At 33.4% G+C, this 18,331-nt stretch overlaps 1 long non-coding RNA gene across 1 annotated transcript; it reads right to left on the minus strand.

The window, feature by feature from the left end:
- Nucleotides 1-8,885: 8,885 nt before the first annotated feature.
- Nucleotides 8,886-12,782, minus strand: LOC125934194 (uncharacterized). The gene is made up of 3 exons (XR_007461265.1): nucleotides 12,376-12,782; nucleotides 11,701-11,803; nucleotides 8,886-8,946 (listed from the first exon to the last, which is right to left on the minus strand). It is a non-coding gene; the product is annotated as an uncharacterized LOC125934194 (long non-coding RNA).
- Nucleotides 12,783-18,331: the final 5,549 nt, after the last annotated feature.

An 18,331-nucleotide genomic window follows, 5' to 3' on the forward strand; every position in this document is an offset into this window, starting at 1 on the left:
TGCTCTTTCAGGACAGGTTGATACCACTATTTATAGTATGAACATGCAATTATCTATTTGGGGACTTGGTATCTTGGCAGTTTTTCTCAATAGAAACAGTCATATTGACCCTTCGCTTTATACAATAAAGTGAGTAATATAGTTGTTTACACAAAAAGCCCCTTTTTGTTAACAATATAAATTTCTAAAAATTGTGTACATTTGATGGTGTGCCTACTCATATTCCTGTGAGGCATAATTGGTGCCAATATCTAGTTTCTTTGTGTTTTTCTGCTGCTGTATTTACCAGGAAGCTTCTATAATTGTTCCAGAATTCACTATCATTAAAATAAATTGCCTATCTTTACATATTTTTCTGTTTTGGTAATTATGTTACTTTTGAGATGTAAGATCCAACAACAGTTTTTACCTTTATATGTGCAGTATGCCTTTCTAAAATGTGGTGCATTTTATTCTTAGTCTTGATGGAGTGGGATTAATTGGGGACACATACACACACACACACACACACACATATACATACACACACACATATATGAAGTCTATATGCATTTCTGTTATGTGCCATCTTGCTATAAATTTTAAATTAAAGTATTCCATTTTATTTTTGCTTTTTTATTATTGATTCCAATTCAGTTATTTTTAGAGTTATGACATATGTGCATTACAAGGTAGTATTAGAATCATAATGCTAGATACTGTTTAAAAGGGATTGCATGTATTTGATGTATATAGTATGGTTATGCATATTGAGATTAGATTAAGCATTAAATAAAGTTTCATGAATAAAAAGCAAATGAATTTTCTGATATCAACAGAATATATTACACAACAAATAAAAATCTACTTCATTTTAACATTCTAATTTTCCATAAAATTAAAATAAAAGGAGAAATCATATAGGTCCTTGGAGTACAATTCTTTAAAATTTTATACATAAATAACTGACATAAAATAGCTTCATGACAATATGTAGATAGTTGACCCTTGAACGATGCTAGGGTTAGGGATGCTGACCCCATGCACAGTTGAAAATCTGTGTATAACTTTTGACTTCCCAAAAGCTTAACCACTAATAGCCTACTGTTGACTGGAAGCTTTACTGGTAACATAATAGTCTGTTAATATATACTTTGTATGTTATATGTATTATATACTGTATTCTTACAATAAAGTAAGCTAGAAAAAAGAAAATATTACTAGAAAATCATAAGGAAGAGAAAATACATTTGTAGTACTATGCTGTATTTATGGGGAAAAAAAAAACAACATGTAACTGGACCCATGCAGTTCAAACCCTTATTGTTCAAGGATCAACTGTATTTTGTTTGTTGTTTGTACATAGAATTGTCAAATAAGCTATTTTCCTTTACTTTAAACAAATATGAAACATCTAATTCACTCACTTTATATACTAGTATGATTCCTTAGATGTACAGGGATTAAAACAATGAAGTAGTTTTAACATTATAAAACCATATGGTATTTAAATACTCACTCAGGTAGGTCTACCTTGCTGGAAGCTCACAAAAGCAAAAATCTGCAGCAACTTGCATCCAAGAACTAATAAACACTTTGGTATGTTGTCACAATTACAGAGGCAGTAGAATATTGCTTCTGTTTCCTCTCTCAATATACCAGGAAATATGTCCATTATTGAATTCATCAAGAGAGTTAGATCAGCCTACCTTGTGCATTTAAAACCTAAAAATATATCATGTACATAAAATTCTGTAATTTTCCCTTAACTATAAAATAACATATTGCTGAATTTTTGCTTACTTTATCAATGTGTACAGATGTTTTTCTCAAGTTTCTTAATAATCTTCTTTTGATAAATATTAGCATACTTATTAGATACTTTCTCTCCTCCTGCCTATAAATGAGCTTACGCTTCACTCATATTTAAACAAACCAACCAAAAGCACTCATTCCCTTTACACACACACAGATACACACTATATCATCCTTTATCTACAAAAATTTCTTTTCCTTTTCCTTTAGAATCAGTCTCCTAAATATTCTATGCAAGCTGTGTCTCCTTTTCAATGCAACATTCACTACTCAAATCATACGAATACCTGTCCCAGAACTCGGAACATTTTCTCTGCTAAAGATCCTGAGTGAACTGCTTTGATCAAGTGAGGATATATATCACTTGATATACTACTATTATCTTACTTGAATTTGCTATAGTACTTAAGACTATCGATTTTTACTTCCTTATAACTGTTCCCACTTCTTACCTCAAAAAACATTGTCAGCTTTTTCTCCAGTATTAATGACAAATGCTACGCAAACTTTGCCAGGGGTTGTATTTCTGTTTTCTGTCCCATAAAATTCTATAGTGTAAATTGTTAATTCCTGCTTACCTTTTCTTCTCATATTTTTTTTCTTGTTACTACATATGTGGCTCTTTTTCATGTTACTACATACATAATTACCTAATATCTCCTTAGGGATTCAAGCTTTATACCCATACTAAGTGGTCTTAAGTCAACTACTTATTTGTCGTTCTTTTGTCTCATTGGTTTTTCAAACTCTGTAAATTCTGTATTTAATAATCCTTCCACCCATAGATCACAAAACTTCTTGTGTTTTCTCATTGCTTTCACCCCCCTACACCAATTAGCATAGTTGAATTCCGTATTCTTGAGTGCTGATACGATGAATTTTTTCCTTCGTTGTTACATCATTAATCCAGACTCTGATTGTAATTCACTTAGATTATTGGAGCAGCCTCCCACATTTCTCTCATTTCTTCTCTTCTTGAAGGCACTCTCCACTGAGAGTTCTAAAATCCAGTTTGCCCATGTCATTACCTTGGCTAAATACAACTTTTGCTCATCAGAGCCTATCCGGGAAACACTGAACTCTTTGTCATATTATGCCAGAAGCTTTATCATTTGGCCTTGCCTAAGTGTCCCCTTTCTACCACTCACCTCTCATAATTCTGAATTAGGTCCATTTCCATGATAATAGCCATGTTTTCCATATCTTTCTACTAATTTGGATCTTCTTTCCTTTCTTGTCTTCATAAGGCAAATCAAGGATAAACTAGTTAGGGAAGATTTCTTTAACCTTTCTCATCAGATTAATTACTGCATCCTCTATTTGATCACCATTCCACACATGTTCTTAGCTTTCATACTACATTGTGATTTTTCTTTTATGGTTGTATGCGCCACCATTTAGACATTTGCAACTTAAGGACATGTCATGCTTTCTCATCCTTGATCTCCCAATGCTTGCCATGTAATAGTGTTCAAGTATTTATTGATGAAATAAAATAATATGTTTCCAAATCTTACACTTCTAAAGACTAAATATGAAAATGTGAAGTTCTTTAGAGAAATTTACTAATGTATTTCAATGATAAGTAGAGGATAGATTTTTTTAATTTTTTTTTATTATTTATTTTTGAAACAGAGAGAGGCAGAGCACGAGCAGAGGAGGGGCAGAGAGAGGGGGAGACACAGAATCCGAAGCGGGCTCCAGGCTCTGAGCTGTCAGCACAGAACCCAACGCGGGGCTCGATCTCATGGAGTGTAAGATCATGACCTGAGCTGAATTCAGACACTTAACCGACTGAGCCACCCAGGCGCCCCGAGGATAGATTTAATAGCAAATCATAGGAAGTAAAATAAAAAGTAAAATAAAATAATAATTGTGCTTCTCTTAGAAAATAAACACAAATAATGCAACTTGAAATAATACAAATCAAATATAAATGATCGAAATATATATATATATTAGTTATATATAATATACATGATTATAATTATACATATATAATTATTCAAATTACTTATTCCATTAAGAGCAGAATAGAATAGTGAAAGGAAGTTTATGTTTTAATGTTATAATAATTGAAATTATAAATATGTCTGAAGGACACATAAGAGGAAATTAGTAAAAGCATATATGATAAACACATGAACAATTTGTTCATCAATGCATGCATTACTTAACTTTCTATTTAAAATATTTCCCTTTCTGGGGCATCTGGATGGCTTAGTCGGTTAAGTGTCCGATTTCAGCTCAGGTCCTGATCTCACGGTTTGTGAGTTCAAGCCCCGCATCAGGCTCTGTGCTGATGGCTCAGAGCCTGGAGCCTGCTTTGGATTCTGTGTCCTCTTCTCTCTCTCGCCCTCCCCCAACTTGTGCTCTGTCTCTCTCTGACTCTCAAAAATAAATAAAGGTAAAAATAATTTAAAAAAATAAAATAAAATATTTCCCTTTCAATTAATTAAACTTAAATATTTTCTTATTTTTCACTTAAAAGAATTTACATATTTAGCTAAAACCCAAAATGTCAAGGAATTAAAACTGTTAAGAATAATTCAAATAATTTTTCTGAAGTGTGGTAACAAATATAGATGTTTAAAGATTCTTCTAAGATTAAGAAACTGACCATATAGAACAAGAGTCCAGAATCATGTTTATTTTAAATAATTTTTTAAAATTTAGACTATCATTTGACTTCTTTCCATGAAAGACAAAGGTATTAACTCTCTCAATATCCCTTTCCAATTACTATTTGCTATACTTTTATATGCCAGCGTACATCACTTAACATCCTTTCTGTAACACCAATTCAAGCAGTGTGTTTTAGCTTTAGTTCGAGAATTAGATGGAGTGACTTCTTATTATCATTTCATTTACCACGACTTATTTCTAAATTATTTATTTTGATTCAATGTTTAATCAACAGGATCATGTTACCAATATATCTTTAAACAAGAATTCATGAATTTTTTCACACTTAACATTAGGGTTTATGGCCTTTATACTTCAATGTCATTTTGGTTACATACAACTCTCTTGGATCAGAGACCTTCCTCAGAGCTTTGTGGGCATTTTTTATTATCTTCTGCCAATGACCAATTTTGAAATCAGTCTAATATTTCCTCCTTGTACTTGATTTACTTATTATACCTTGATGGATTAAGAAGTATGTCTCAATCTCTGAAGTTAAATAATTTAACAGAGAATATGCCATTGTCTTTAGGATTATTTAACACAAACTCTTAGAATTTTCTGTGCTCTTCAGGTAAAAGTTTAATTGATAATTTGTTCTGAAGTATGTGTTGAGATCTCTACTTCAGAGTTACCAGTGATAATCCTTATTTTGGATCCTCTTTGCTCCTCATAACTATTAGCTTTTCTCTGATTGCTTTATCTTTTTTACTGCATTCACTAAAGTTATCTCAGCTTCTTTCTTTTATTTTTTTAATTTTTTTAATGTTTATTTTGAGAGAGAGGGAAAGACAGAGCACGGGAAGAGGAGGGGCAGAGAAACAGAGAGACACACAATCCGAAGCAGACTTCTGGCTCTGAGCTGTCAGCACAGAGCCCCACGTGGGGCTTGAACTCCCTAATGGTAAGATCATGACCTTAGACTAAGTCGGCCACCCAATGGGCAGAGCCACTCAGGCGCCCCTCAGCTTATTTCTTTACATCAGTAATGTTATTTCCATCCATATATTTTCAGTGCTTTGTTCTTTCTACTTATTTTCTTAATCCTAGCATGGCACTTTGTTTCTCAATGTAGTTTGTTTTGTTTTAATGTTCATTTTTTTAATTTTTTTTATTTTTTTAACGTTTATTTATTTTTGAGACAGAGAGAGACAGAGCATGAACGGGGGAGGGTCAGAGAGAGGGAGACAGAGAATCTGAAACAGGCTCCAGGCTCTGAGCTGTCAGCACAGAGCCCAACGCGGGGCTCGAACTCATGGACTGTGAGATCATAACCTGAGCCGAAGTTCGGCCGCTCAACTGACTGAGCCACCCAGGCGCCCCTAATGTTCATTTTTTTTTTTATTATTTAAAAAAAATTTTTTTTCACGTTTTATTTATTTTTGAGACAGAGAGAGAGCATGAACAGGGGAGGGGCAGAGAGAGAGGGAGACACAGATCGGAAGCAGGCTTCAGGCTCTGAGCCATCAGCCCAGAGCCTGACGCGGGGCTCGAACTCACGGACCAAGAGATCGTTACCTGAGCTGAAGTCGGACGCTTAACCGACTGAGCCACCCAGGCGCCCCCTAATCTTCATTTTTATCTCATTCTGTTGTTTTCTCATCTTGAACTTGCAGCTTTGATTTCACATTGTTACCAACTTGCCCTATAATTTAAAGAATTTGAGAGAACTTTCTTTCTGATTCTTTATGTTATTTGCATCCAAAATTGCGTATTTTTCTTCTTCTTCCTTTTCCTGATCATCTCCTTTTTCTTATAATCTATTTTCATAGAATTTCTTTTCATTTCACTCATATTAAACAGCTTTTTCCAGACCTCCAATTTGCTGATATGGTGGGAACATTTCTTTCTTTTTTAATGTTTATTTATTTTTGAGAGAGAGAAGAAGACAGAGAATGAGCGGGGGAGGGCCAGAGAGAGGGAGACACAGAATCAGAAGCAGGCTCCAGGCTCTGAACTGTCAGCACAGAGCCTGAGGTGGGGCTCAAACCCACGAACCGTGAGAACATGACCTGAGCCGAAGTCGGACGCCTAACAGACTGAGCCACCCAGGCACCCTGGTGGGAACATTTCTTAAATACCCAACTACTTTAATCACTTAGCTTTTATTAAGAGCTACTTTTTGCTATGTTTCATATTTTAGACATAATATTTTTCTAGATATACTGAGTGGGGAAAGGAAACCACAGCTTAGTTGGTAGGTGTCCTTCTTTAGAATAATTGCACTTTGCCCTCACTTCCTAGGTGCCTGAATACCTCTTTACTCCACCTAATTGTTGGATGTAATGCTATCCATAAGAATACAAAATACACTGATCCATTCATATAGCAAACAGAATGAAGCATCTCATTTTCCCAGTCCCAAATTTAATCCATTGCTCCTCAGCAGTTGTTTTCAATATTCCCACAAAGTGGGAAGAGATTACTAAACATTTGAGTTTGCTTTGCTCCCTAGTTGGAGGTAGAGAAATTTTCAGAATTTAAAACAACATTTGGAACTGAAAGGGGGCAGGGTTGATTTGGGGAACTTTCTGTGCTGTGTAATCTTTCTTACATTTCTTGAATATCACTTTCTGAGATCTCTATCATTGGAATGCAGGTTATATACATCATCAATTAAGGGCCATTACATATAAATTAGTATCAAAATATTACTTGATAGAGTTACTTAATATTCTCTCTTCTCTCTTTGGCTTCTGTCTCCTTTTTTCATGTTGTTGCTTTCACAGCTAATCATATTTCCACCACAGTGCCTTATTTTGCTGAATTCTCGTTTAGAACATGATGACTCATCTTTCCTTTTGGTAACTTAAGAAGAAAAAAAAAGTGATGAAACTCATCATATAATGGAAAGCAATGTTGCCTGTATAGATTGGAACAGATTAGAATAATGGAATAGACCTATCATGTGAAAGAGTAGGTACCATTTTCTGTTTTTTGTTTTCTTGCTTTATTTTGGAAAACACAAGACTAACAAGAATTCTTATATTTTTTAGAAGATGTAGAAGAATTGTATATACTAGAAAATATTTTTGCTGTTTTAGTATTTGTAGGATTATGGATGGTTTGACGCTACAATGTTTTATTTCTTTGCTTTCTTTTAATACTTTCAAGAATTTTGACCATCTGTGATTCTGGTGTCCAGGTTGTTCTTCTTAATGTATACTTGTTTACTCATTAGTGTGTGGATGCCTTTTTCTAAGTAAACACAATTGGGTAAGAGTGACAAGCTGGTCCAATTTGGGAAAGAGTAGAGTTTTGGGGAGTAGAGAAAAGGATTTAATATTTTTGCAAGGTCAGAGCTTTCTGAGAAATAGGAGACTTGAGTCAAAGGACATACCTAAAATGTTAATGAATGATTAGATATTAAGAGACCTTCAGAAGAGTTTGCCTCACTCTAGGTAATATAGGTATATATATTTAGGCTATAATATCTATATATCTATATATCTATATATCTATATCTATATCTATATATATATATATATATATCAATTAGGTGTATATTCCAAAGGAGCTAAAAAAGCTGGTGGTAAACTTTCCCCATGGAGACATTTATTTATATAAAGAACCCAGGGTTCTTCCCTTTTCTACCCCAGGAGAACAATTACCTTAAGAAGATTTTGTTTCTCTTCCTTTCTCGGGACAGGAGGGAAAATGTATACATAAGCCCCCATCATTGTATAATTGTGATTCCTTTTCTATATTACATTAGGACATAGGGTGACTTCTGATGTCATTGCTTCACTTCAGATGAGGGAATAATTAAGGAAAAGGGAAACCAATGTATTATTATTATAAAATAAACTCTGATATTTACTATAGAAAACATGTGTTTGCATTCAAGATAATAAGCATAAATAGCGATATTAAAATTATCTCATAGGAAAGAGAGGATTAGACCTCTTTAAACTCTATATAATTGAAATACAATGTTCATATACATGTAGCTTTTGAAATCTTCTATCCCAATTCATTTGGATAGGAATGGATGCATAGAAGGAGGGAAGAGGTTTTGCCTAATAATATATATAGCATGAAAAGATGAATGTCAAGAATAGAGCTCTAAAAAGGAAAGAAATCTGAGCAAAAAGCACACTTACGAGTGGTGCCCCTCCACTTCTACAAAGCTTATGTCAACTAAATTCATTTTATCTTAAGGACATCAAAATTATGATGAAGGAAACAGATTTAGCAATTACTGTATGCTAAGTGCTTAGATCAAGTCTCAATTGTCACACTAAAAGTAGAATGTAAGTACAAGGTGGTTATTATATTCTAGATAAAAAAAAAAGGACCAGCATATAAAGAAATCAATAAATTCAATTCACCAGACTGTCATAAGTAGTATTGGTATTCACATTTCAAATTTGTATTTGACTTTAAAATAAAGCATTTTATAAATGCAGCCTTTCATCTCTTCAGAACAGTCTCTTCTGCCTCCACAGATCTGAGATTATCTGTAGACTAAAGAAAAAATATTGGGAAATTATATTTTAATAATTTAAAGAATCTTTAAAACATCTATGCAGAGTCTACTAATGTTTACATCCATGTAAGTTTTAGAGTTAGAGAGAAAAACATTCAAGACAATAGAAAAACACTTATTTACAAAGAGTTTAATTTTTGATTTCTCTTCTCTCTATATGGAAGGCTGAATAATTTATTAGACATACACCTATTTAGGATGGAGCAGTAAAATTATGAAATTAAGTGATATTTCACAAGCAAAATTTCTATAGTCAAATTAATCCAATTGCATTAAAATGGCGAAAGTAACAAAAGTTCCTTCCAAAGTGCACATGAATAACGAATTATAGGTAATTTCCTAATGTGACCACCTAGTAAAATAGATTTTACCATTTCATGGAGCAAAAAATAAGTGATTGCTCCTATAATCTACATTTATCTATGTTGTCACTTCATTCTTTTTTTTAAATTTTTTTTTTAATGTTTATTCATTTCTGAGGCAGAGAGAGACAGAGCATGAGTGGGGGAGGGTCAGAGAGAGAGGGAGACACAGAATCAGAAGCAGGCTCCAGGCTCCGAGCTGGCAGCACAGAGCTTGACGCGGGGCTCGAACCCACGGACCGTGAGATCATGACCCGAGCCGAAGTCGGACGCTCAACCGACTGAGCCACCCAGGCGCCCCACTTCATTCTTAAATTTAGCACATTCTTGCCACTTCTCTGGGCTTTATGCTTTTTTATTTCTTTGGGTCCAATCTGTGACCTATGAAGTCAAGAGCCAATAATATATGTCATAAACTTTATGCATTAAAAACTAAGTTAAAGACTTACTGGAGAACTCATTAATTTAATAAAATCTCAAAATTCCTAAAATGATTAATAAAGGTGTATGTGCACCCACTCCCACACCCTCACTTCCCCAACACCCACACCTCCATACACATACACATCAGCACAGAGAGTATCTCTGTCCAGCCACAGAATTGTTTTCCTTATTCAGTGATATTAGGGCTGAGATTTTATTGAGGTATTGTGAAGAGTTCCTTTGGTCTTAGAAAGGCCAGACCATACTGTAGGAGTGTGACTTTGATGCAGTTCTTGCCAATAAAATACAGGCAGATATTGATTAGAAGTTCTTGAGAAACCTTTTACTTCCTGAAAAGAGTATGGAACATCACACAAAGTACTTCCACTGTCACCAAGACCCCCTCTGTATGTTAAATGTGGAATAAATATGTAATACTTAAAGTTGCTACATCCACATAGCTGTTTTGTGACCATAAGGAGAAAACCAGGAGACCCACAGAGCCACAATTTTCCGATCCCTCACCTAATGTTAGCAATTATCTAATGTCATCTTCTTGTCAGGTGAGAAAAGTAAGCCTTTTGGATAAAATCTGTTTTTGTTTGTTTGTTTGTTTGTTTGTTTGTTTTTGCTACTTGTACCCCATGCTTTTCTTACATATTTAGTCTTTCACTAAGTAATGTCTCCCTCCATGTTGATCAGTTCATTGAATATCATAAAAATGATAGCATAAATAATAGCAAGACATGAAAAGCAATATTTGGACATTTAGTCAAATATAAATGTAGCCCAATATGAATATTAGGATTTCACATTTAATCAAATATAGCACTGCTACCAACATAAACCTCATATATGAAGATTCCTTCCTCAATCCGAAAACAAGCTACCAAGGCAAATTTTAAATCTGTTAAGGGGGATCTTCCTTGTATGTGTGTCATCTGGCTATACTACTCCAGGTATTAAACCAAATTTCTTTTTTACTTCAGAGTTAGCTGTGTTAAAGCTCACCAAAATAATAAGCAATGCATGAAGTAATTAAATATATAATTTGGAGTTATTTTTGAAAGATCTCAATGATCATGATGTTTCATGAAGAGAGCCATATATGCTTTAACAGTAAAAGAGCAATGAATTCAAAATACTTTTTTCAAAATATTAAGTATTTAAAAAGATGTTACTCCCTATTTCCTTATTTCTTTTTTCATATACATAAACCCATGTATGTTGCATCATGAAAATTACAACTTTGTGAGATATTACAAAAACTGAAGCAATCTGTAACTCAAAGGACATGGAAAATTCTGAAATGTCTGCTATTACTTGAGTAACTGGATGTAAAAGAAACTTAAAGTGAAATTGAAAGGTTTAGTTTTAGTTCTATGCATTTTCCTACTTTTCAACCAATCATCAGTAGTAGAAAGTCATTAATGATATAAATAGTTAAAACTATGGCATCACTACCACAACTTCTTGATTAGTCTCCTTTGTTTACATTTATTTATATTCAAGTATACAAGCAGTGGTCACCTGTGTGGGTCAGTTGGTTAAGTATCCAACTTCAGCTCACGTCATGATCTCACAGTTTGTGGGTTCAAGCCCTGCATGGGGGTCTGTGCTGACAGCTTGGAGTCTGGACACTGCTTAGGATTATGTGTCTCCCTCTCTCTCTGCCCCTCCCCACTTGCACTGTCTCTCTCTCTCAAAAATAAATTAACATTAAAAAAAATTAAAAGTTTCAAGCAGAAAGGATTTCTAACTTAGTCATATGCATTAAAATAAAAATTATTCATGAAAAGTATTACATATTTTCTTATTAAACATATATATATATATATATCTTTAAATACATGCATATATGTAATTTTAGTAATAGAAAACAATGAATTTCTTTAGATACCAATGCTAAAACAATGTGACTAAGGGTTAAGACACCTAGCAACTTACATTTATGTTTGTCTAAGATTCTTCTCATTTCCTCTCTATACATAAAGATCATTTTTTGTAGAAGTGTTTGTGCCTTCAGTGATATTTAGGCTGTTAACTAAACCTAGACAAGAAAGAGTGGATCTGTGTCATAGCAGATTCAAAGTATTAACAAATATTTTCTCTCTCTCTGTATCTCTCTCTTTCTCTCTTTCTTTCTTTTCTTTTTTTCTTCCTTCTTTTTTTTCATTCAAGAACACAGACCTCCAAATGACAAACTATCAATTACTGTTGAAATCATGGAGGCTAATTATATATATTTTTTTTACTTACTCACATCTGCACTTAGGTAGAAATAGTCATAGGAGGGAAAATCACAGAATGACAATATCCCAAATTCACAATTATAGTATTGATTTTTACATGATTGTGTTGGGTTGCTTTGCTAAGTTTAGTTAAATAACTAGGCTAATAAGCAATTTCAGTTCCCAAATAAATTTTACTAAATGTCTATTCCTTTTAAGATATTGCTATCATCTATTCTTACCTTACTTCATTAATTTTGATATCATTTCAATATATATCATTACTAAGAAGGTTTATTTCTAGACAACATTTCATGTGTTGAGAAAAAGTTAACAAACCACAGCTAATAATATTTTGTACAGAAAACATACATCATAAAAGTCCAAGTACCTGAAAAGAGATCTCATATTCATATCATTCGAGTCTTCTATCAGCAAGATTTAGGGAGAGATTTCAGCAACACGCAGTATAGTATGCTCCATTGAAATGACTGCAGTATTTTGCCTCAGTTTAAATATTTTGCTTGTAGATGCCAGGGCAAACTATGTATTTGCAAAAATGTTATGTGTTTAAGAGAATTATTTTTGTTCTGATAGCCGTGCCATCAAAAAATGAAAACATCAAATATATAGCCATTTGTCATCAAGAATTTTACAAACAGTATTAAAAGGTGAAAAGGACTTTTAGATGTAGAAGACTTGGTGATTTTTTTTGTCCTTTGTATTATATATAGGGTATTAAATCATGATTTAAGACCATTTTGCTGCTGTTACGTCTTATTATTTCTAAAACTAAGGTATGTTATAGGAGACTACTGAGTGGACTCAGTACTCCCTTTTGAACCCATTGTGATGCTAGTGAGATCACAAATCTTGGGATGATTTCACAGCACTGTTGTGACCTACATCTGAGAAACAGCCAATTTTCCTGGGTTTAATAATCTAGGAAGAGCTCCAAAAACACAGAGAAATGCTACAAAGATCATGGCTAGTGGGCAATTGTTATCTACTGATTAATTTTTTTAATTTTTTTAAGAAAAGGAGATGGATCTTGATAAATTAATAATACATCAGGGTTAAATATTGCCAGTGGAATTTCCCTAGGCGGGGGGGGGGGGGGGGGGAGCCCTTGTATCATCAATTTACTTTATGAAAAGAATAAAATATCTGAACAATTTTCCTTCACATCACTACAATAAGAACTTAAAAGTGTTCAGCAACATAATACTATTATACTGTCAGAATTGATTTGTATAGTCAAACTAGCATAGGACTGAATTCTTGCAAGGAAGTTCACCCATGGTAATAATTGAAAACTTGAGTTTGCTGACTTATTTGATTCAGGGTTGTGGAAAATTCTGAGAGAACATTCCTATAAATTCACATGTGAGGACAGATCCTTCTGCACTTTTTTCTTTAGACATGATGAGAGAAAAAAGTCTGTCCCACTTTCTCTAGCCAAATCACTATGAACAAAGAAATAAAGACAATGCTCATAATAAAACTTTGTCTTTAAAGCCTTCATTCAAATGTAGCACTAGAAATGAGGCCACATTCATGGGAATTTCAAATTTATTTCAAGAACTATTGAGTACTGCATCCATTAGTAAATTCAATTTTCATTTTAGAGTCTAGGGATATATACATATTCCAAAATGTGTCAGTGATAATTCAAACTTCAAAGCCCCAGCTATAATTTGAATCATTTACAGCAAAACAAAGAAATATAAAAAAATCTGAAAAAATTATAATCTTTATGTTCAAATTTTAGAGACGCTTCTATAATTCTTATTTTATAAATCTTTAACTGACATTTTTAAAATCAGTAAAATAATTCCACATGAAAAGCTTAACTATGCTAGTTCCATCCTTATTAAAATTTGATGTAGAAATAGCCATCAAAAGAAAACCTAAGTAGGAAATTTTAAATTCAGATTTCTGAGGAAATCATTAGGTCCCACTGGCTTCCCAATGTGACCCATGTCTTTCATTAGCATTATTAAACACATTGCGTAAAATAAGTTATGAGTAAAGCACAAAATTGTTAGAAATATAGAGAAAGGTGTATTATACTCATAGAAGCATGTAACAATGATGGCTTGAATTAACATAATCGATATTTGGTGCTTTCAAAAACAGAGTTAACAATAGCATTTGAATAGTGGACAACTAAATGAGAAGTAAAAAAAAAAAAAGAAAAGTCAAGAGAACGTTTTTTAACTAAAAAAAATATTTTTAACATTTATTCATTTTTGAGAGAAAAAGCACGAGCAGGGAAGGGGCAGAGAGAGAGGGCGAGACACAGGATCTGAAGCAGGCTCCAGGCTCTGAGCTGTGAGCACAGAGCCCAGCGCGGATCTTGAACTCACGAACTGGAAGATCATGGACAGAGACGAAGTCGGATACTTAACCTACTGAGCCACCCAGGCGCCCCAAGAGTATGTTTTTAAGAGACCAATATGAGAAGTATCTTTGTCCTCATAGTAAAAATGTTCCTTTTTATGTCACACTCCTACAAACATGACTCCAACTATAAATCTATAGTGGTATTCTTGATAGTCCCAATCAAAAGTTGAGAATTTGTTTCTCTGATACTTTTTTCAACTGGTTGGTTCTCTGGCCCATGACCGGCATCAAAATCAGAGTCAACCATATGAAAGTAATATCACGTCCTTTAATTTTAGAATCTGTGCTCCTTCCCATTTAATTCTTACTATGACACTTTACACATTTTAGAGCTAGTTAGAAGGATAAAAATGAAGAACTATTTTTATAGTACTATATATTATCCTTACGCAAGATCACGTAAAACAATGTGCTAAAAACTCACTTAAGTAGTTTTAGTTTGAGTACTGTGGTAAAATAAAGCAGAATATGTACATATTTTTTGTGATTTTTACAAAAGGATCTTGTAAAATCACTAAAAGGAGGAAATAAAAAGTCCCTAACAATTAGTGACGACTTTTTTTTAACATTTAGTATCTATATTTTTATAATAATTTGAAGTCTTTTATTTCTATAATGATAGAAATCCACAAAATTTATTTTCTATAAAACAAACTGAAATTAATAAAAAAATAAGTTCAGTATATATTACTTCACCTTATCTGGAATAAAAATATTGGGATTTTTTTTTTCTTGAACTACTCATATTTAAGTAGTATGAATAATGGCTTGACCTATTTCATCACCTAATAGGTCATTCCTCTAGGCATTGTATTACTCCACTCAGAAAAGTGTGCAAATTTCAAGCAGTACTGAAGCCTCATCTTGGGATGTTTTCAAGTGGCAAGCGCGCATACAGATGCATTAATGAAAATGTTTCCTCTCTGCTGTAAAGTTTAATGTAAAAACCTTATAAAATCTTTCAACTCCGTCATCTGGCCAGTTATTCAAAATATATTAGACACATCCTATGAGTAAATTTTTTTTGAAATCAATTCAAATAATAATAGAAAACCATCCATTTTAAAGAAAGTGAATCAGCCAAATGGAAAATCGTAAACATATTGTCTCAAACGTATTTTCCTTCTTACATCTTCTTTAATATTTTCTTACCAGTTTTGAGTCATTACAGTAATCTAATGTGTAAAAATATGTGTATATACATTATTTTAAGATTAAGGCTTCACAATATTTTGTAATGAGCAAAGATTACAAGATTATATTATAAGATTTTGGCTAAGAACCTGGATAAAATTAGCCCATCTTTAGTCACACTAAATATAATTATAAGAGAGGCTTTGAAATACATCATTATACATTTATGTATGTAATGAAATATATACATATTTCTCCTGAAGATAAAGTATTAAATGTGAACTTTTTTTTGTTTAGTAAAATATTATTTAAAATTTGCATGCTGTTAAATTTGAAGTCATAACATTTTTTATTATGCTGTCCTAATTCTTAGTCATCAGTTTTATGTATTGATGATTGTTTCCATGCAATCATTCCATTCCTTCTTATTTATGGACATCTTTTAAAGAGAAGTTCTGTTGATCTCCCATTATTGACACAATTTTTGAATGATGTTGTTACATGAATAGAAAAGTTCTGCCATAAGTTGCCTACATTTATAGCTCTTAAAGAAATATGAAACCCAAGCGAATGTGCAAGTTATGTACAAACTTATAAAACATATAAATGCAAAAGAATACTTAACTGAAAATAAAAGTTTAAGTCAAGGATTACCCTTTGAGATAAAGAGATTTGTTTTATGTGCAACATATATTTTAAGCTTATGTGTTAATTAGTCAGACATGTTTTCTTACAATATCATCCAGCATCAGAACTCTACAATTATTGCATTTCTTCAGTGTATCTTTGATATATTTTCCCCATTCTCTCTGTTGCCAGATGTGTAACAATAACTCCCGGCCATTTTCCTCTTCTAAAGTTTATTTGCAATATGCCCAATTATTGACTGTGTCATTTCTGCTTTGTAGTAAGAGCTCAGAGTTTATTCTGTGTTTTCCTCTCTCACACCAAGGAGTTCTCTAGTTCTATACAGTATAAATTTAACCTTTATCTTGATGAGCCAAGAATGAAGTGTGTTGATCTGTCTTTTCCTTTCTGGTGTGCCCAGCATGGCTTGCACACAAATGTCCTTTGACCTTGTAGGTATGCAGTCCCTGATTATAAGAGAAACTGGTACAATTTTAATTCCAGAACCAAAAGTATAAGAGAATGATCTGGGGGTAAAAAAGAATTTCAAAATATACAAGATCTCAGTGCCTTTTGTAAAAACTTAGATATTGCCACCATAAAGTAGCTAACTGTTATGGTTTTTGTTACATTTTCCCACTATTTATACCTCAGGATTAAAGCAAAAGTTGCATAGTGCAGGTAGAGGAATAAGCCTTTCTTAAACAATATGACCAAACTCAAAAGGAACTGCAAACCACAGGAATACAAAAACTGCTAAAATTTTCAAAATAGTGAAACTGTGATCAAAATGAATTTTGCCATGTAAATTTTTTTTCTGTTATTGAAAGATAGATGTCTGCAAATGAATAAGTGACAATTTTCAATAGACCAGTATAGCTGAAGGAGAAAATAGTAATAAAAAATAGTAAAAAGATATGAACAGCATGGTACCAGATTGCCTTCCTGTTATGTATATGTTGTATGAACATAGGAGAAAGGCTAATTACATAGGAATACATTAGATGCTTAGGGAAACAAAAGTGAATTACTAATAGTTCATATTATTTTAAGTTTCACTTTTTTAGTGGGAGACACAGGTGATGAAAAACCGTGCAGAATAAATTTGAATTCCATTCTACTCTGGTCCACAAAGAATTTATATTAAAAATGCCCATAGGGGCTCCAGAGTGACATAGTCAGCTGAGTGTGTCTGACTCTTTCGGCTCAGGTCATGATATCAGGGTCGTAGGATAGAGCCCCACCTCGGGCTCTGCACTGAGCATGGAGCCTTGCTTGAGATTATCTCCCTCTCTTTCCTTTTGACCCTCCTCCACTTGTGCTGTCTCTCTCTCTCTCTCTCTCTCTCTTAACAAAAGAAAACAAACACCCTAAGTATTTATTATACTCCTCTGCCCTAAAGAGGAAAAGATTCAGTTATTATTTATTTTATTGTATTGTATTTTATTGTATTTTATTTTTACTTTTTCCTGCTCGCTGTTATGGGGATGGTAGATAAATGCAAAAAGAAAGGGTTAAAAGTTTTAAATTGTTTTTATTACATTTTATTTATTTTTGATAGAGAGAGACAGAGCACAAGTGGGGGAGAGACAAAGAGAGAGGGAGACACAGAATCCGAAGCAGGCTCCAGGCTCCAAGCTCCGAGCTGTCAGCACAGAGCCAGACGCAGGGCCTGAGCTCACACACCGCAAGATCATGACCTGAGCCGAAGTCAGACGCTCAACCGACTGAGTCACCCAGGCGCCCCAAAAGAGTGTAAAAGTTTTATCAGAAAGCCTGAAAGAGGATTATAAAGATACAATCCAAAGAGTTTAAAGAGGATAATACATCAGATAAAATTCTACTCATTTCAAATACTGTTAGGAAAAAATATCTTCCCCCCAAAATTAATGTATAGTAAATGCAACACTCATAGGAATAAATGTCACAAGAAATATACTGAATGGATATCAGAAAAATAAAGCATTCCTTAGCAAGGCCAAAGAACAAAGTTAATGCATAAAAATCAAGTAAAAATTTTTTTAATGTTTATTTTTGAGAGAGAGAGAGAGAGAGTGAGAGAGCACAACTTGGGGAGGGGCAGAAAGAGATGGAGACACAGAATCCTAAGCATGCTCTAGGCTCTGAGCTGTCAGCACAGAGCCTGACATGGGGCTCGAACTCACAAACCATGAGATCAT

The sequence above is a fragment of the Panthera uncia genome, assembly GCF_023721935.1.
Source record: "Panthera uncia isolate 11264 chromosome A1 unlocalized genomic scaffold, Puncia_PCG_1.0 HiC_scaffold_16, whole genome shotgun sequence".
Taxonomy (NCBI): domain Eukaryota; kingdom Metazoa; phylum Chordata; class Mammalia; order Carnivora; family Felidae; genus Panthera; species Panthera uncia.